At 43.3% G+C, this 17,694-nt stretch overlaps 1 long non-coding RNA gene across 3 annotated transcripts; it reads left to right on the top strand.

Annotated features, from left to right (window-relative positions):
- Positions 1-1,234: 1,234 nt before the first annotated feature.
- On the top strand, positions 1,235-10,511 carry LOC310669735. Of its 3 annotated transcripts, XR_014507338.1 has the most exons (4): positions 1,235-1,812; positions 3,596-3,625; positions 5,087-5,143; positions 6,103-7,369. It is a non-coding gene; the product is annotated as an uncharacterized lncRNA (long non-coding RNA). The 3 variants fall into 3 exon arrangements; XR_014507336.1 differs by lacking the exons at positions 3,596-3,625; positions 6,103-7,369 and adding an exon at positions 10,464-10,511; XR_014507337.1 differs by lacking the exon at positions 3,596-3,625.
- Positions 10,512-17,694: the final 7,183 nt, after the last annotated feature.

Here is a 17,694-nt window from a genome sequence, read left to right as displayed (position 1 = left end):
GACTGCCTTATATGCTGTGCCCTTTAGCTTTCAAAGCCATTCAGATCCTTTGGACAGGTATTTTTTTCAGCTGACTTTCATTGCATGAATATTTGCACTATAGGTGAGTGATTTTTGTTGGAGCAGGGGCACGGGCTGTCACTGCAGCTCATGTGCATGCAGTTGTAGAAAAGAATTATCTTGTGATCCTGTTGATCAATAGAAGAAACAGTGTGTTGGCTATTTAGATAGTGAAAGACGGGCTGGAAATGATGTTGCACATGTATTTATTTTTTAAAAAACACAATATCAAATACAGTATCTGAAGGGGTTGAAAGGACTATTTGTGACTTTGCATGTGCATGAAGCATTCATTATTCTGCAACTAAACAGAGACACCTGCTGGAGCAACTACAGAACTTCAGTGATGTCTGTCCAAGGAAGAGAAATATAAGGGCTAATTATTAGTTTAAATGAAAACAGAAAACTTCGTAGCAGCTTAGCAATTGGATAGTTTTTTGAATAAGGCACATTCTCTCCCAACTACCCTCTCTTTTGTCTTCTTCATCGTTCTCGAGCAGATCTTTGCCGCAGGGACACCCAGCTTCTTATCCCCGCACGCACCCTTTCTCCCCAGCCCCCGACCGCCACTCTTTGCAGAAAAAAGGTGTCTGGGCAGCCATGTTGCTGTTCTTCTGCTAACAACCTCGCAAGTTCACGCGCATACAGCCAGCCCGCTTTCGTTGGGTAACTTTCAGGGAACTTCTTCCAACTTCTTGTCATATTATACCAGATGGTTGTGCAGTGGTGATTGGGAGCCATCAGGCGGCGTTGTTTCTGTGCAGAAAGGCGCTTAAAACATCAGTAGCTAGTTGTTAAGCCGCTTGTATTTTGATTCATTTGTGCAGTTAGGTATATAGATCATAGATGTCAACGTTTCCCTTTTTTTAAGGGAAATTCCCTTATTCCAAATAGGATTCCTCCCAAGAAAAGGGAAAAGTTGACAGCTATGATATAGATACTGTATAGAGCTGTGAGCGGGGTGGCTCGTAGTTTGCAGGAGACTGTCATTCAGGCGACGCTTTGCCTGCATATGTAAAACATTAGCGCCAGTTTTGCAAACACGTTTGTGCCTCTCTGGAGCTTGTCTCTGCTGCGTCGATCGCGAGATAACGCTGAATGTGCCCTTGCAAAAAGCTCGCCACAACCTTCTTGCAGGTAATTTGGCGGGAATTGTCCTATTTAAAAAAAAAAAGAATAAAAGGCTGGGACGCATTTGACGTAATGACGTGCAGAAAGAAAAATCTGCTTCCCGATGTATTGTGGGAACTGTAGTCCCGGAGTTTGAGATGATCTGAGAACAGGGAAGACCTGACCTGCGTCTGAAATGCAGTTGCGAGGGAAAGCAACAGATCTGTTTTATTGATTTGGTTCGTGCAGTATCTAATAAGGACTGGAACTGTTCTTGTTCTTGTTGCTTCTGCCGCCTACGCTCGCAGGAAGGGATAGAGAAGTCTAGCCTGCCTGACTAAATGGCAGAATAAGTGGGGTGGGTTGTATCTGTGATCAGATTTGCCACAAGTCTGATTGATTCTGGTCTTGTGTCTGCTTTTTTCTATTTTTTCATACTGTGTGCAGACTAAATTGGAGCTGGCATGGCTTGTTACTTTTGGACTAAACACTCAAAGACAGGCTATCAGCTCCATTGTCTAAGAGGTCATTATAGTTTGGAGAATATGACTAGTCCAAAAGTCTTCTGCTTTTTATTAAAATGAAATGAAAACAAGTTTTTGTTTTTGAAAATAGCTCAGTACAGAAGACGAGGCAATGCAGGTATGTTTTTTTAATACCATATAGTTATAAAAATTTCACACCCTCTTATTTTATATCTGAGCCTCTTCTCAAGGGCCTCTTCCAAAAGCTTGACATTGTGACACAGATTTCCCCTTTTTAGTTTTATATAGGTGATACACAGGAGTGGGGTTGATGTGGGACTAGACTTTCACACCAATTTCCCCAGCAATATTTAGCAGCCATGGAGTCTGGAGTGGGCGCTACTCCACAAGGGGGAGCTACTTGTGAAAGCCCACTGCTGTAGTCCGTTGCTGCCTTTTCTCAGCCCTTTTCACTGCTCTTCAGCAAAATAGTAATAGAAATGGAGAATTAGGCTATAGCAGGGGTACCAAACTTTTTCAGCAGGGGGCCAGTCCACTATCCATCAGACCTTGTGTGGGGCCGGACTATATTTTTAAAAATATAAATACTCTGCAAGCCGGTCCCACAGCTGCCTCTGGACCTGGAAGAGGAACGCACTCTGCACATGCTCAGGAGCGTGTCTCGGAGCTGCCCGCTCACTGGCGTTGTTGACGAGCAGCAGCCACTCCATCAGCCTGTCCCCGCGGAGCTCCTAGGCGGTGTGACCACACGCCGTGGCCCATCGTCCAGGTCAGCGGGCAGGCTGCACATGCGGAGCGCCGGAAAGGCGATGCGCAGCTTGCCCTCCAGCTGCTCCAGCACAGCTGTCCAGTGCACCAGCAGCAGCAAGCCAGGCACGGGGCCAGCAGGCACACCAAGCTCCAGCTGAAGCCCTGTGATGTGCCCGTCACGATGCTCACGGTGCAGCCCAGACCCACCGCCTGCCCACCAGCCTCTGCGTCCATGGCCACACCAGCTTTATCTTAGTGCGCGGGTGGCAAGGCTTCGGATTGGCTGCAAAAGCTGCCTGCAGCCAGTGTGAACCGTGCAGTGTTGTGGAAGTCAGTCCCCAAGTGGTGAAGAGTCCACGGTTTATTTTCAAGGAAACGCCGCACAAGTTTAGCTCAGCAGGGACTGACTCAGCGGGCGGCAGGGTCCACGGGCCGGATTCACGAGCTTGCTGGGCTGCATCCAGCCCCCAGACCATAGTTGGCCGACCCCTGGGCTAGAGCGACATCTACCATGCCATTGTGCATGGTTATTGGAATATGTTGCAGAGTGTAAATACAGGATAATTCATTCATTCCCAAACTATAGTTTAAACACTGAGCTCAGATGTCACAAAGAATTGTGGTTAGTTTTAAATCAAAATCACTTACTACTCACAGATGTAGGGGACAGAAGAATGTCTATATGTGTAGGCCCGAAGCTTGCTGCAGCTTATTCTCATTCTGGGAAATCACTGCTTCCCATTGATTACATCTGCACCAGGTAAATGATTTATTTCTCATATAGCAGTCTCAGTCCAGTAAACTATGTGTAATTGGACTGAGATTTAGCACTGTATCCATGTGCTCTTTCTTTCACAACTGTAACATAAAAATTACGAGGTTCGTTAAGTTTCCTGGTTTTATGACCTGATTTGTAGTCTGAGATTAAACCACAGTTTTCTGATTCATGCATATTGGAAAACAGGTTTTGCATTATGGCATACAAAAAGGGGATCTTCATTCAGCAAACCATAGTACATTCAACTAAAATAATTATATGTGAACCAGTCCACAGACTCAGCATGCAGTTAGTGCTATATTGTAACCTTTGCCCTCTGCACTACAGTAAAGCCCAAACCTATGAAAGCTTTAATTTTCTACATTATATTTCTGTGAAAGTTTTTTTTTGGCAAATTATTTCTTTTCTGCAGCCACTAAGAAGATTGATGAGAATAGTTGCTGTGAGTAGCTCTCCCTTTTTCTTTTATTCCACTGCATATTTCCACAATGTTAATGCTGATATGACCAGAGAGCATCCAACCTACTAAGAAATGGCATCTACAAAGCAAAGAGCCATTCCTCGTAGGGTGTCTCATGAGAGCAAATGCAAAGTATGGTTAAGAATATAAGCTGTGAACTTGCAGTTCTTTTGCCTCAAAACTCACCTCAGCCAACTCAACAGGTGTCCCTCAGTCATAAAGAATACAGGGCTAATATCACTCCCTTCACAATGTTCACTTCAGCTGATTTCACTGTGCTGTGTGCTTCCTGACACCCTCTAGTGGCGCCAGGGAGACAGAACCACAGCAGGAAAATGTACAGTTGGATAGCAGATTGCATTCATTTAATTTGCACAACCACAGCTTTGCACGCTTGGCCACGAGCCAGCTGATATCACAAATTAAACACACACAAGGTGGAGAGCTTAAAAGCTCATAGACTTGCTTTCTGAGCTCTGGGAAGGTCTTGCACTGTCTCTGGAGCCCTTTGCGCGTCTGGATTCCAAGCTTTATATTAAAGGTAAAGGGACCCCTGACCATTAGGTCCAGTCGTGGCTGACTCTGGGGTTGCGGCGCTCATCTCACTATACTGGCTGAGGGAGTCGGCGTACAGCTTCCAGGTCATGTGGCCAGCATGACTAAGCCACTTCTGGCGAACCATAGCACCGCAGGGAAATGCTGTTTACCTTCCCACCAGAGCGGTACCTATTTATCTACTTGCACTTTGACGTGCTTTCAAACTGCTAGGTTGGCAGGAGCTGGGACTGAGCAACGGGAGCTCACCCCGTCGCAGAGATCTGAACCGCCAACCTTCTGATCAGCAAGTCCTAGGCTCTGTGGTTTAACCCACAGCGCCACCCATGTCCCCAAGCTTTATATTACACATGCAAAATTGAATGTTGCTTGTTTTAAACAATTTATTCTGCTTCTGCTAGTTAAAGGAGAGGCAAAAAATGGTTTGTGGCCACTGATAAGAAAAATATTCCTAAACACATCACTGGCTTCTGAGATTTTACTAGACAACACCCACGTGGAATCATATACAATGGAACCTCAGGTTACATACACTTCAGGTTACAGACTCCGCTAACCCATAAATAGTACCTCAGGTTAAGAACTTTGCTTCAGGATGAGAACAGAAATCGTGCAGCGGTGGCACAGCGGCAGCAGGAGGCCCCATTAGCTAAAGTGGTGCTTCAGGTGAAGAACAGTTTCAGGTTAAGAACAGACCTCCAGAACGAATTAAGTTCTTAACCCGAAGCACCACTATATTTGAAACCAAGGAGGTTGAAACTTGGTTGTTGTTGTTGTTTTGGAAGTGAAAGCCACAGGCATTTTGAGCCTGTTACAATAACCTGAAAAACTAGGACAACTGTGTTCCTTTCATGGTGTTTCTTCCCCATGTCTGTTCTTCCCTTGCAGAAAGCGGCTGCCAGAGCAAAACAAGAGGCCGAGCTGCAACTGGCAGCAGCACCTAAGGTAAATGCTACAAAAAGTTTTTTGTGTTTTAAAAATATAGAATGGGTGTGATTTAGCATCCATATGATTGCTTAGTGTTTCGGTGAAGGATCAGACTGAAAATCTTATTCTGAGGCAATCACAGCTCTTCTCCAGTTGGAACAAAGTTTGGCTTTGGGTCTATCCAGAAGTAATGGCATCCGCAAAGCAAAGAGCCATTCCTCGTATGGTGTCTCATGAGAGCAAAGTATGGTTAAGAATATAAGCTGTGAACTTGCAGTTCTTTTGCTTCAAATCTCACATCAGCCAACACAACAGGTGTCCCTCAGTCAGAAACATGCTTCATAAAGAATACAGGGCTGATATCACTCCCTTCACAATGTTCACTTCAGCTGATGTCACTGTGCTGTGTGCTTCCTGACACCCTCTAGTGGCAGCCAGGGAAACAGAACCACAGCAGGAAAATGTACAGTAGGATCACAGATTGCATGCATTTAATTTGCACAACCACAGCTTTGCACGCTTGGCCACGAGCCAGCTGATATCACAAATTAAACACACACAAGGTGGAGAGCTTAAAAGCTCGTAGACTTGCTTTCTGGGCTCTGGGAAGGTCTTGCACTGTCTCTGGAGCCCTTTGCAAGTCTGGATTCCAAGCTTTATATTACACATGCAAAATTGAATGTTGCTTGTCTTAAACAATTTATTCTGCTTCTGCTAGTTAAAGGAGGGGCAAAAAATGGTTTGTGGCCACTGATAAGAAAAAAATTCCTAAACTCATCACTGGCTTCTGAGATTTTACTAGACACCACCCATGTGGAATCATACATTTGAAACCAAGGAGGTTGAAACTTGGTTGTTGTTGTTGTTTTGGAAGTGAAAGCCACAGGCATTTTGAGCCTGTTACAATAACCTGAAAAACTAGGACAAATGTGTTCCTTTCATGGTGTTTCTTACCCATGTCTGTTCTTCCCTTGCAGAAAGCGGCTGCCAGAGCAAAACAAGAGGCCGAGCCGCAACTGGGAGCAGCACCTAAGGTAAATGCTATAAAAAGTTTTGTGTGTTTTATTTTTATTTTTTCATTTTTTTTTTAATTTTCACAAAATTAAAAAACACACTAACAAATAAACAGACAAACATAAATCATATCCTTATTAAAACTGATCTTCTTAACATTGTTAAGTGACTTCCTCATATCCCCCTAGTTGAATTTCAATGGATATCATTTTAACGGTTTTCGAAATCAAAGTTCTTAAAATCTTAACTTAATCCCTTAACATCAGTCTTTCTTCCCAATTCAGCCTTAAACATAATAATTCCTCATATTACTTATTTAAATCCTAAGCCTAACTGGTAATTGCAAGCTTTTCCCAATTAATTTAACTTGATGTATTTAACTAAGTAGTCATTAAATTTCGTCCATTCTTCCTGATACTCCTCCTCATTCTGATCACGGACTCTTCTGGTCAGGTCGGCTACCTCCCAAAAGTCCATCATCTTCATCTGCCATTCTTCCACAGTTGGTAGTTCTTGCGTTTTCCACTTCTTAGCTAGTAGTATTCAAGCAGCAGTTGTGGCATACAAAAATAAGTTGACATCTTTCTTGGGCAATTCCAAACCTGTTATTCCAAGAATAAAGGCCTCTGGTTTCTTTATATATGTATATTTCAACATTTTTTTCAGTTCATTATAAATCTTTTCCCAGAAGTCTTTCACCTTGGGGCAGGTCCACCACATGTGATAAAAGGTTCCTTCTTTTTCTTTACATTTCCAAAGTAAGTTATCATAGTTATGATAAATCTTTGCTAGTTTAACAGGGGTCAAATACCATCTGTACATCATTTTCATTATATTCTCCTTTAACATTGTACATGCAGTGAACTTAACCCCTTTCTTTCACAATCTTTCCCAATCCTCAAACATTATGTTATGTCCTACATCTCTTGCCCAATCTATCATTACTGATTTAACTTGTTCATCCTTTGTATCCCACTCCAACAGTAACTTATACATTTTAGACAGATTTTTAGCTTTAGAATCCAACAGCTCCATCTCCAACTTAGATTTTTCAGAAGCAAAACCATTTTTCTTATCTAATTTATACAATTCATTAATCTGGTGGTAGTGTAACCAATTTAGAAAAGATCGGAACCAACTCTGTCCCTTGACCTTATTTGCCTACCTGCAATTCCTGGTTGCTTGTGGCAACCGAGCAGTACCTCAATACAGGTCTGGCTCAAACTGATCTTTGGATAGTTCAGCTATGCTGGAACCTGCCATTGTGGGCATAATCTGCTCAGCTCCCACCCACCCACTTTAATGGTTATGAATGCACAGTAGTCTTTGGGGTGGCTTTAATCTGGAACGTGGCTCCTCTGTTTTGTGGAAAAGAGGGCAGAAGAGGACAACTGCAAGTCTCCTTTTACTATACCTATTAAACTTCCAAGTTAAATTTAGTGTTCAGTTTTTAAAAATTAGGCCATGGATTGTCACAGTATTCACTAGATGCCCAGTTTTTAAATATACCCTCAAATTTAAGGTGCTGTTTTTGACCTTTAAAGCCCTTCACGGCCTAGGACCCTCGTACCTATGGGATCGCCTCACCCGGTATGCCCCAAAGAGAGCCTCAAGGTCCATAAATAGCAACACCCTAGTGGTCCCGGGCCCTAAGGAATTAAGATTAGCCTCAACCAGAGCCAGGGCCAGTGGTGGAACACTCCGTCTCTTTCCGCAGGGCCTGTAAGACAGAGTTGTTCCACCTGGCCTTTGGCACAGAATCAGTTTGATTCCCTCCCGCCTTTTTCTTTTTCTTTTACCTTTCTCCTCCTGTGATGTGGTTGCTCCCTAATTGTTTTAATATTGTATCTTAATCTTTTAAATTTTAAAGTACCAGCTCAGCAAGGAATAGCAATAGATTGGCATGCTTGGTTCTGATTTTCCAGAGTGCTATAGTGAAAAATTGCTGTCTTGCAGTTCACATACTGATCCAAATGGGTCAGTAAACAACAAATCTTGACAGCCTGTTAACACCATGATACTGAATAAGGCCCGCAGAAAACTTTGTAGGACTTCTACATATGATTCTGAAGCATTTAGTTCTGAAATGACTTTTGAATTCATATAGACATCTATTTATTAGGTTTTGTTACATATGCTGATGACAAAAACATGACTTTCCCTGCTGGGCAGCATGTAAACCTGTTTTTCAACTACTGTATGATAGACTTTTGCACAAAAAAACTTATAAATAATCCTACCCACAGTATGAAGCGACGTGAGTGGTTGTGTGCTGCATTCCGGCAGGTGAGTGATTTTCGGCATCCCCCCCCCCCGCCCCCCAACAATCAAGTGGCCAGTCGCCACTTACAATCTCAGGCTCGCGCCAAAAAACCATTCACGTGTCCCCCCTCAGCACTACCTGTGTATAAGACGAGCCTAAATTCTGAACCTCATTTTTGGGTCAGAAAAGCTCATCTTATACATGGAAAAATACAGTAACCCTGATTTTAAAATCAAGTCCAGGGAAAAGGTCCTGTGTGAGGGTCTGGAGGTGGTTGGAGGGTGTATGGCAGCTAACAGATTGAGGTTGAATCCTGACAAGACAGAAGTACTGTTTTTGGGGGACAGGAGGTGGGTGGGTGTGGAGGACTCCCTGGTCCTGAATGGGGTAATTGTCCCATGAAGGACCAGGTGCGCAGCCTGGGAGTCATTCTGGACTCAGCTGTCCATGGAGGCGAAGGTCAATTCTGTGTCCATGGTGACTGTTTATCAGCTCCATCTGGTACGCAGGCTGAAATCCTACCTGCCTGCGGACTGTCTTGCCAGAGTGGTGCATGCTCTAGTTATCTCCCGCTTGGACTACTGCAATGCACTCTACTTGGGGCTACCTTTGAAGGTGACCCGGAAACTACAACTAATCCAGAATGTGGCAGCTAGACTGGTGACTGGGAGCGGCTGCCAAGACTATATAACACCGGTCTTGAAAGACCTACACTGGCTCCCAGTAAGTTTCCGAGCACAATTCAAAGTGTTGGTGCTGACCTTTAAAGCCCTAAACGGTCTCGGTCCAGTATACTTGAAGGAGCGTCTCCACCTCCATCATTCTGGCGGTTCCCTCGCTACGAGAAGCCAAGTTACAGGGAACCAGGCAGAGGGCCTTCTCGGTAGTGGCACCCGCCCTGTGGAATGCCCTCCCACCAGATGTCAAAGAGAAAAATAGCTACCAAACTTTTAGAAGACATCTGAAGGCAGCCTTGTTTAGGGAAGCTTTTAATGTTTAATAGGTTATTGTATTTTAGTGTTCTATTGGAAGCCGCCCAGAGTGGCTGGGGAAACCCAGCCAGATGATGATGATGATTATTATTATTATTATCATTAAAGGAGCAGGGCAGCCTACTAATGTAACATTTTCAACAATCATCACCATCATTTGCTGATGCTGTATGAGAACCTTCTTCTTAAGAAACATGTTGTCTTATAACTAGACCTAAGGGGATGCTACGTTAAGAGTGCTGCCCCACCCCATAACAAAACAGATGTTGCACCTTTGCACGGGTTTTAATTCTATGTCACTTTAGGAAAATAACATTTTTTTATCAAATTGAAGAACTCTGAAAGTGCAAGGACTTTATGATTTAATAAAAATGGAAAGAGCAGAGGAAACGATGAGGACAGAAATGAAAATAGATATGGTGCTGAACAAAAGACAAATAACGGAGAAAGGGATAGCAGGGATGTTATATAAACTGATGATAAGCGACAAAGAAAGAATGATAAGGATAATTCAGATTAAATGGGAGCAGGAAGGTATGATCCATTCAAACACGGCCCAAGAACTGATGAAGAATATAAACAATATTAAAATAGAAAAGTATAAAGAATTAAGTAGAAAATTTTTATTAAAATGGTATAGAACTCCGGCACAAATGGCATATATAGTGAAAGGGTTTAGTCCCAAATGCTGGCATTGTGGTCAGGAAAAAGGACTATATTCACACATGTGGTGGGAATGTAATCTGGTTAAGGAATATTGGCAAAAGATTATAAAGGTAATTTCTGGATTATTTCAAATAAACATAGAAGTTAATAGGGATTTGTTATTTTCGGGAATACTGGGAAATAACAAAGTAAAAAGTAATAAGCAAGAGTTGTACAAGATTATGATTCTAGCTGGAATGGCAGTTATTGCTTTGGGATAGAAAGAAAAGGCCAAATGGAATATGGAAAAATGGAATGATTATGTTTTTGAATATGTACAATCAGAAATATTTGCACAGATAGTGGCAGAGGATAGATTGGAAAACAAATGCCAAAGAATCACAAATAAATGGGCTTTTTACAGGGACTGGATAGAAAGAGGGGAAGCCAACCCTAACATACAAGCTCGAATAATAATAATAATAATAATAATAATAATAATAATAATAATAATAATAATTTTTTATTTATACCCCGCCCTCCCGAGCCAAGGCCGGGCTCAGAGCGGCTTACAAGCAATAATAAAAACAAGATTAATGATTACACCTTAAAAACAAAAATAAAATACATTAAAATAATGGAACATTAAAATATTAAAATGTAGCCTCATTGCAGGAGGAGAAGGAAAAGAAAAAAGAAAGAGAGGGAGGGAGGGAATCAAATTGGCTCCAAGCCAAAGGCTAGGCGGAACAATTCTGTCTTACAGGCCCTGCAGAAAGAAATCAGATCCTGCAGTGCCCTGGTCTCATGAGGCAGAGCGTTCCACCAGGCCGGAGCCAGAGTTGAAAAGGCTCTGGCTCTGGTTGAAGCCAATCTAACTTCCTTAGGGCCTGGGACCACTAGGGTGTTGTTATTTATGGACCTTGAGGCTCTCCGTGGGGCATACCAGGAGAGGCGGTCCCGTAGGTACTAGGGTCCTAGGCCGTGAAGGGCTTTAAAGGTCAAAAGCAGCACCTTAAATCTGACCCTGTACTCCACCGGGAGCCAGTGCAGCTGGAAAAGCACTGGGTGAATATGCTCCCATGGCAGAGACCCCGTGAGGAGCCTCGCTGCAGCATTCTGTACTCGCTGGAGTTTCTGGGACAGCTTCAAGGGCAGCCCTGCGTAGAGCGAATTACAGTAGTCAAGCCTGGAGATGACCGTCGCATGGATCACTGTGGCCAGGTCGGGGCGGGAAAGGTAAAGGACCAACTGCTTGATGCGGCGAAGGTGGAAAAATGTCGCCTTGGCTGTTGCTGTAACTTGCGCCTCCATGGAAAGGGAGGTGTCAAGGATTACACCCAAACTCTTAACGGAAGGCAATGGCACTAATTGGGCCCCCGCAAGAGAAGGGAGTTGGTCCCTCATCCCCATGCCATCCCGACCTAGCCATAGGACCTCTGTCTTCGAAGGATTTAGTTTCAATCGGCTCCCACGAAACCATCCAGCCACAGCTTCCAAGCATCTGGTCAGTGTGTTTGGGGCCGAGTCGGTGTGGCCATCCATCAGCAGACAGAGCTGAGTGTAATCAGCATATTGATGACAGCCCAGCCCAAAGCTCCGGATAATCTGGGCAAGGGGGCGCATAAAGATGTTAAAAAGCATCGGGGAGAGAATTGCGCCTTGCGGCACTCCACACACCAAGGAGTGGCGCAGCGACATTTCCCTCCCTAGTGCCACCCTCTGTCCCCGACCAGAGATACAAGAGCACAACCAGTTACGGGCTATGCCCTGTATCCCCACGTCTGCGAGGCTGTGGTCCAGAAGATCATGATCGACCAAGTCAAAGGCTGCTGACAAATCTAAAAGGATCAGCAGTCCTGACCCGCCTCGATCCAGTTGTCTACAGAGATCATCTGTTAGGGCAACCAGAGCCGTCTCCGTCCCAAAACCAGGACGGAAACCAGACTGAAATGGATCTAATGCCGATGTTTCCTCCAGAAACCTACCAAGCTGTTCAGCAACCGCTCTCTCAATTACCTTACCCAGGTATGGAAGATTTGGATTGGATAGGTCTAAGGGATCTAATGAAGTTTTCTTTAAGAGTGGACACACCACTGCTTCCTTCAGTTCCCCTGGGAATGTCCCCGTCTCAAGGGACAAATTGATAATTTCAACCAGGGGGGTCCGCACAACATCTGGACACTCCCTAATCAGCCAAGACGGGCACGGATCAAGGAGGCAGGTGGTGGGCCTACCAACTTGGAGGAATCTATCCACATCAGTAGGGAGTATCCGATCGAAATGGTCCAACACTGGACCTGAAGTCAGTCGAGGGGCCTCCAGTTCAGTCACTGTATCTAAATTGGCAGGGAGGTCACGACGGAGCAACAGGACTTTCTCCGCAAAAAAAGCTCGCGAATGCCTCACAGCTGTGGGTCGAATTTGTGCTTAAATTTGGTTGTCCTCCTAAGGACGTTATTGACCTAATTATTCTAAAAAGTTGTGCCGGGCGAGAGCTAGCGGGTGCAATGGAAGCTGCAAAGTAAGATTTCTTAGCAGCTTTCATAGCCATCTCATAGGCTTTCATAAGCGTCCTATAAGATGTTCTTGAGGCTCTGTCATGAGTCCGTCGCCATACTCGCTCTAGCCGTCTGAGATCCCGCTTCATTTTCCGGAGTTCCTCAGTAAACCAAGGGGCCTGGTTTCGACGGGGTCCCAGAGGGCGCTTAGGCGCGATCTCATCAATGGCTGCCAACAGTCGGTTATTCCAGTCCTCAACAAGGTCATCTAATGAGTCGCCAGGAGGAGCAGGGTTCCGCAAGGCTTGTCGGAATCTATCAGGATCCATCAGTTTTCGTGGACGAGCCCAAATAGGTTCGCCACCCGAGCCGGGGAGGAGCGGGAAGTGAGCAGACTGTGTACATGGATAAAGATATGAAGAAGGAAGGCCTGACCGGGGGGGGGGGGGGTTTGGAGTGGGGAGGGAGGGAAAAAAAAAAAAGGTAAACCAGATGGTATTTTGATTGGATTTTGTTATGTAAGCCCTTTTTCAGAAACCATATATATTAATGCTATATAGGTATGCATTGTAGTATGAATGAATTGTGTTTTGTATTCTTTGTTTATAGAATATATATAATAATGTTACGTTACTAAGCAAATTTAATAAAACAGTTAAAAAAATTTAAGAACTTATATGTGTTGGGCTATGTTATTCTCTTTCATATTACGTTTCTGAAATGAAGCTCTAACAGCTGATCTTTGCATTTACAGTTTCCAAATGTATGCATATTCACATAAAAAAGCCTGCAGATTAATGCAGGAAGAGTGACTTTTGGTATCAACAGCATGCAAAAAGCAGACACAACCTCAAATCTGCTTTACTTTGAGAAGGCAAGATCAGGCTTGTTCAGATCATTCCAACCATCTGTTTCTGAGCACACAGCTGCTGCCCCTGTGAAGATAATCTACGAAGACTCCTATCATTTATTCATCCCAGCGCCCTCAGAAACATCAGCACATCTGATGACCATATGACTAGCAATAACATTTTACATGTCACTAAGTATAATGCAAGCTGAATAGATGCAAAAGGTTACCAGGGAAGACAATAATTACTATGCTTAGATTTGAAAAACAAAGAGCAGTAGTGTTCAGAAGCCAAAACTTTATTAATTGGACCAGGCATTTGTATGGTTTTTGGTGCATGTGATAGTGAAATTGAAAAGGAATCATTTTTCTAGAGCCTGTATCACACCTAGTGCATTTTCAGCAAGCCATTGCTTGAAATGAAATGTTGCCGTTCACAATTTGTATAGTGCTTTTTGTACAACAAGGCCAGGGCTATCAAGTTTACCCAATCATCAAAACCAAACTGAACTTTATGTTTACTGTTTTTATGTGAATTCTTCTAGCTTTATTCTACAGTTGAGGGGAAAATTTTAAATCAGAAGCTATCCTTATGTACCAAAGATTCCCAAGAACTGCAGAATCATGTATCCTTACATATTAAAAAACAACAACCCAAGAATAGCTTGCACATCTAGAAGAAGCCCAGTAAACTAGCATGTCAGGAACCCTTCCTAACACACTACTTTCCTGTGTGCAAAGGAAGGATCACAGTGGCATAAGCCAGATAGTAATGTGATTGTGGAACTCGTACGTTCCAAATAAAGGAAATGCAGAGCCACGACAATAGCCTTAAGATGGGCAAACAGAACTATTAGGATAATTAATGCCAGGGATAGCAGTAGGACCTTCTATGGCTTAACATACAGAGGTACCTTGGGTTACAAACACTTCAGGTTACATACGCTTCAGGTTACAGAATCCACTAACCCAGAAATAGTACTTCTGGTTAAGAACTTTGCTTCAGGATGAGAACAGAAATCGCGCGGTGGCGGTGCAGCAGCAGCTGGAGGCCCCATTAGCTAAAGTGGTGCTTCAGGTGAAGAACAGTTTCAGGTTAAGAATGGACCTCCGGTACGAATTAAGTACGTAACCAGAGATACCACTGTAATTGTTTCTTGGCTTTTTGAAGTGATTTTGAGTTATCATATGGCACTGCATTTAATAATGGTTTCATTTACTGCTGTTATATTAGTGTTACTTAATACTATTGGTCATTTTTCTGTTTAATTAAGTCCTTGTAAGCCCTTGAGCCTGGTTCAGAAGCTCCAGCTGGTGCAGAATGTGGTGGCCAGACTGCTGGCATTCAGACAATTGCTGAAACAGCTGCATGGGTTGCCCAGTTACTACCTAGCCAGGTTCAAGGTTCTTGTATAAATTTACAAAGCCCTGAACAACATAGGCTCAGTAATTGCCTCAAACCTTATATCCCAGCTTGATCACCGAGAGTGTCATTGGTCATCCCCCAGGTTGTCAAGGCTTAACTGGTAGCATGAAACCGAGTCATTAGTGCCATTGGCCCAGTCCCCTGCAACACTACCTTCCATGCCAATTTTTAAACACCTGCTGAAATCTTTAATATTCTGCCAGGCCTATGCAGCCAATTAACAATATATTGTTACACAATGGTTAATTGATGCCTGTTCTTTAAAAAATGTTTTATGGTTTTCATTGTACGGCTTGATGTGTATGGGTTGTTAGGGATGGGGTGGTACCTCTGCTGGGGGATGCATCATGCTCCTACTGAAATAGTTTGTCTACCTTTGGCCCCCAGTTTGCACTTAGCTCTCACTTGTGGCTCCTAGAAGCTGTCAGTTTGCAATAGCGACTATACCCCAGGAACAGCTTCAACTGGCCGGCTAAACCAGGTGAGGGTAGCTAGTGGGTCTTAAATCCTTGGTGAGTTAGGGAGATGGTTTGAGATCCACTGGCTAGGTGAGGGTAGCCAGTGGGAATCACTTAACTGTGAACCACTGTGTTAGACTGTTGTGTTGCCTCAGTAATGGACTAGAGAAGAGCCAACAAACTGAATCCAAATCCAGATAAAATTGAGGTTCCCTAGGCCAGATGGATGGGAGGTTGCCTGTTCTTGATGGGGTCACACTTCCTCTGAAGATGCAGATATGTAGCTTGGGGGTACTTTTGCTGTGGCCTTGGTGGCACAGAGTGCCTTCCGTCAGCTTTGACAGCTGGCCCAGCTGTGCCAAAGGGATAGCCTAGCTTCTGTTCTGGTAACCTCTAGGTTAGATTACTACAATGTGTTATACATAGGGCTGCGTCTGAAGACAGCTGGGAAACATCTGCTGGTGCAGATTTCAGTGGCCATGTTGCTCACTAGGGCAAAACAGTTTGAGTATATAATGCCAATCCTGGCTCAACTGGCTGCACTGGCTGCCAATTACATTCTGGGCCCAATACAAAGTGACCTATAAGGCCTTAAACAGCTGAGGACTGCAATACCTCAAGAACCTATCTTGGACCCTGTGGCCATCATCTGAGGCCCTTCTTCATGTTCTGGGTGGCAACATGAGATGGGCCTTTTCTGTGGTGGCTGTTTGTGGAATGATCTGCCCACGGAGGCTCACTTGGTACCTTCATTGCATATCTTTAGGCACCTGTCAAAAACATGCCTCTTCTCCCAGACCTTTGGCTAATTAAACAATCTATGGCCTTTTAAAGTGTGTGTGAGAGGGAGGGGGTGGGGGTATTATTGTTATTGTTTGTTACTACTTTATATATTTTTATGTTTTTATATTGTAAACAGCCCATTGATCCTTGGATAAAGGGATGGTATAGAAAGTAAGCAAGCAAGCAAGCAAAAATAAATCCTAATTATTGGCTAAATGAAATTAAACATTTCAAGTAAATAGAGCAGAACAAGGAACTACGTTGGGCTAGATATGCACTGAAAGGACAGGTTAAAAGCACTGCATTTGCATAAACAGGTTTGGGGTGTGACAGTATACGTACTACTGCACATCCAATTCTCCTGCTTGAATGAATAATAGGAAAAGGCCTAGCTGGTTGCACAGCTCTCTCATAACAACATTTCAGTTCCTTGTTTCAACCCGTTTTATTTTAACCTTAAGATCAGCATTGCACTGTATAAAGCTTGAATCCATTTTGTCCCATCTCTTTGCACCAGAAACCTTAAGAGTTTCATCAGAGTCTTGGCTGAGCTTAGGATCTAGGGTTTTCATTCATTATTATAGCATTGGCTGACAAAGAGCCCATTACATCACCCATTTGGAACAGAAAGCCTTTGCAGCTGCTTGTACGGTGAGATGGGGATTTGGGTTAGTATCATAATTATTTTAAAATAAAACATTTTTTTGTTTCATTCTTCCCGGGCAATTTTCTCTGTAAATTGTTAAGAACTGTATGCTAAAGAGCTTCTGGAAGAGGGCAAAGGGAAGGAACAGAATAAAGCAGTTTTATCCTTTCTTTCTTGATTTCCCGTAAAAAAGACCTAAGGGGAAGAAATAGCCCCATTACCCTGCATATCTTCTAGTTACTGTAGTGAAGCATGAAAAGCAAAGCACACTGTCATAGTAATGGCAGATGGTATTAAAATAAGAATGACATGGGTCAGGCTCAGAAATGTTTGTTCCATTTCTGACCTCAGAATGAGCGTGGTCCTAATTAGTCCAAAAGAAGTGTGCAATTAAATTGATGGTAAGAGAAATGAGTGCTTTTCCTCTACTAGCTGATTTAGAGTACCAGCAATTTATTTATTTGCAGACAAATGGGATGGAGTGCTTGTGGCTTGCATTCTGTTCCCTCTGGTTGAGTATCTGGGGCTATATATAATACGAATATTTCACATATTTCACATTTAGTGAAGAAGAGATTTCTGCCTTCAACCCCCAGCATGTCTGATAGTGCCAGTACCTTGAAATAACACTTAAATTTTGAGTAGTCTAATCAAAACTCTAGCATTCACAGGGGAAATGACCGACAGCTGTACATTTTACCAGCTTGGGTTTTATTTTGTGCAGAACAGAAAATAGAGGCACAAGGCTGAATTAAATGAGAAGCATGTGGAAAGGAAATGGGTTTCAGGGGGCGCCTGAATTCTAAAGTTAGGGTTTTTTATTTTTTAAAAAACACCATTGCATTTCATTTGGCACTGTTATAATATTTAACTTCATTAGACTTCTGCTTACTGTTAACTTTCAGCCTTTGTGCCAAGTTCATTCCATCCACTGTCAAGTTCTGTGAGGAGGTTTACACTTCGAATCCTTCCCTCTGCCATTTTTAATAGG

The sequence above is a fragment of the Podarcis tiliguerta genome (assembly GCF_965153285.1).
Source record: "Podarcis tiliguerta genome assembly, chromosome: Z".
NCBI classification, from domain to species: domain Eukaryota; kingdom Metazoa; phylum Chordata; class Lepidosauria; order Squamata; family Lacertidae; genus Podarcis; species Podarcis tiliguerta.
The sequence above is the reverse complement of the archived record's forward strand: the minus strand, read 5'-3'. Positions and strand labels throughout refer to the sequence as shown.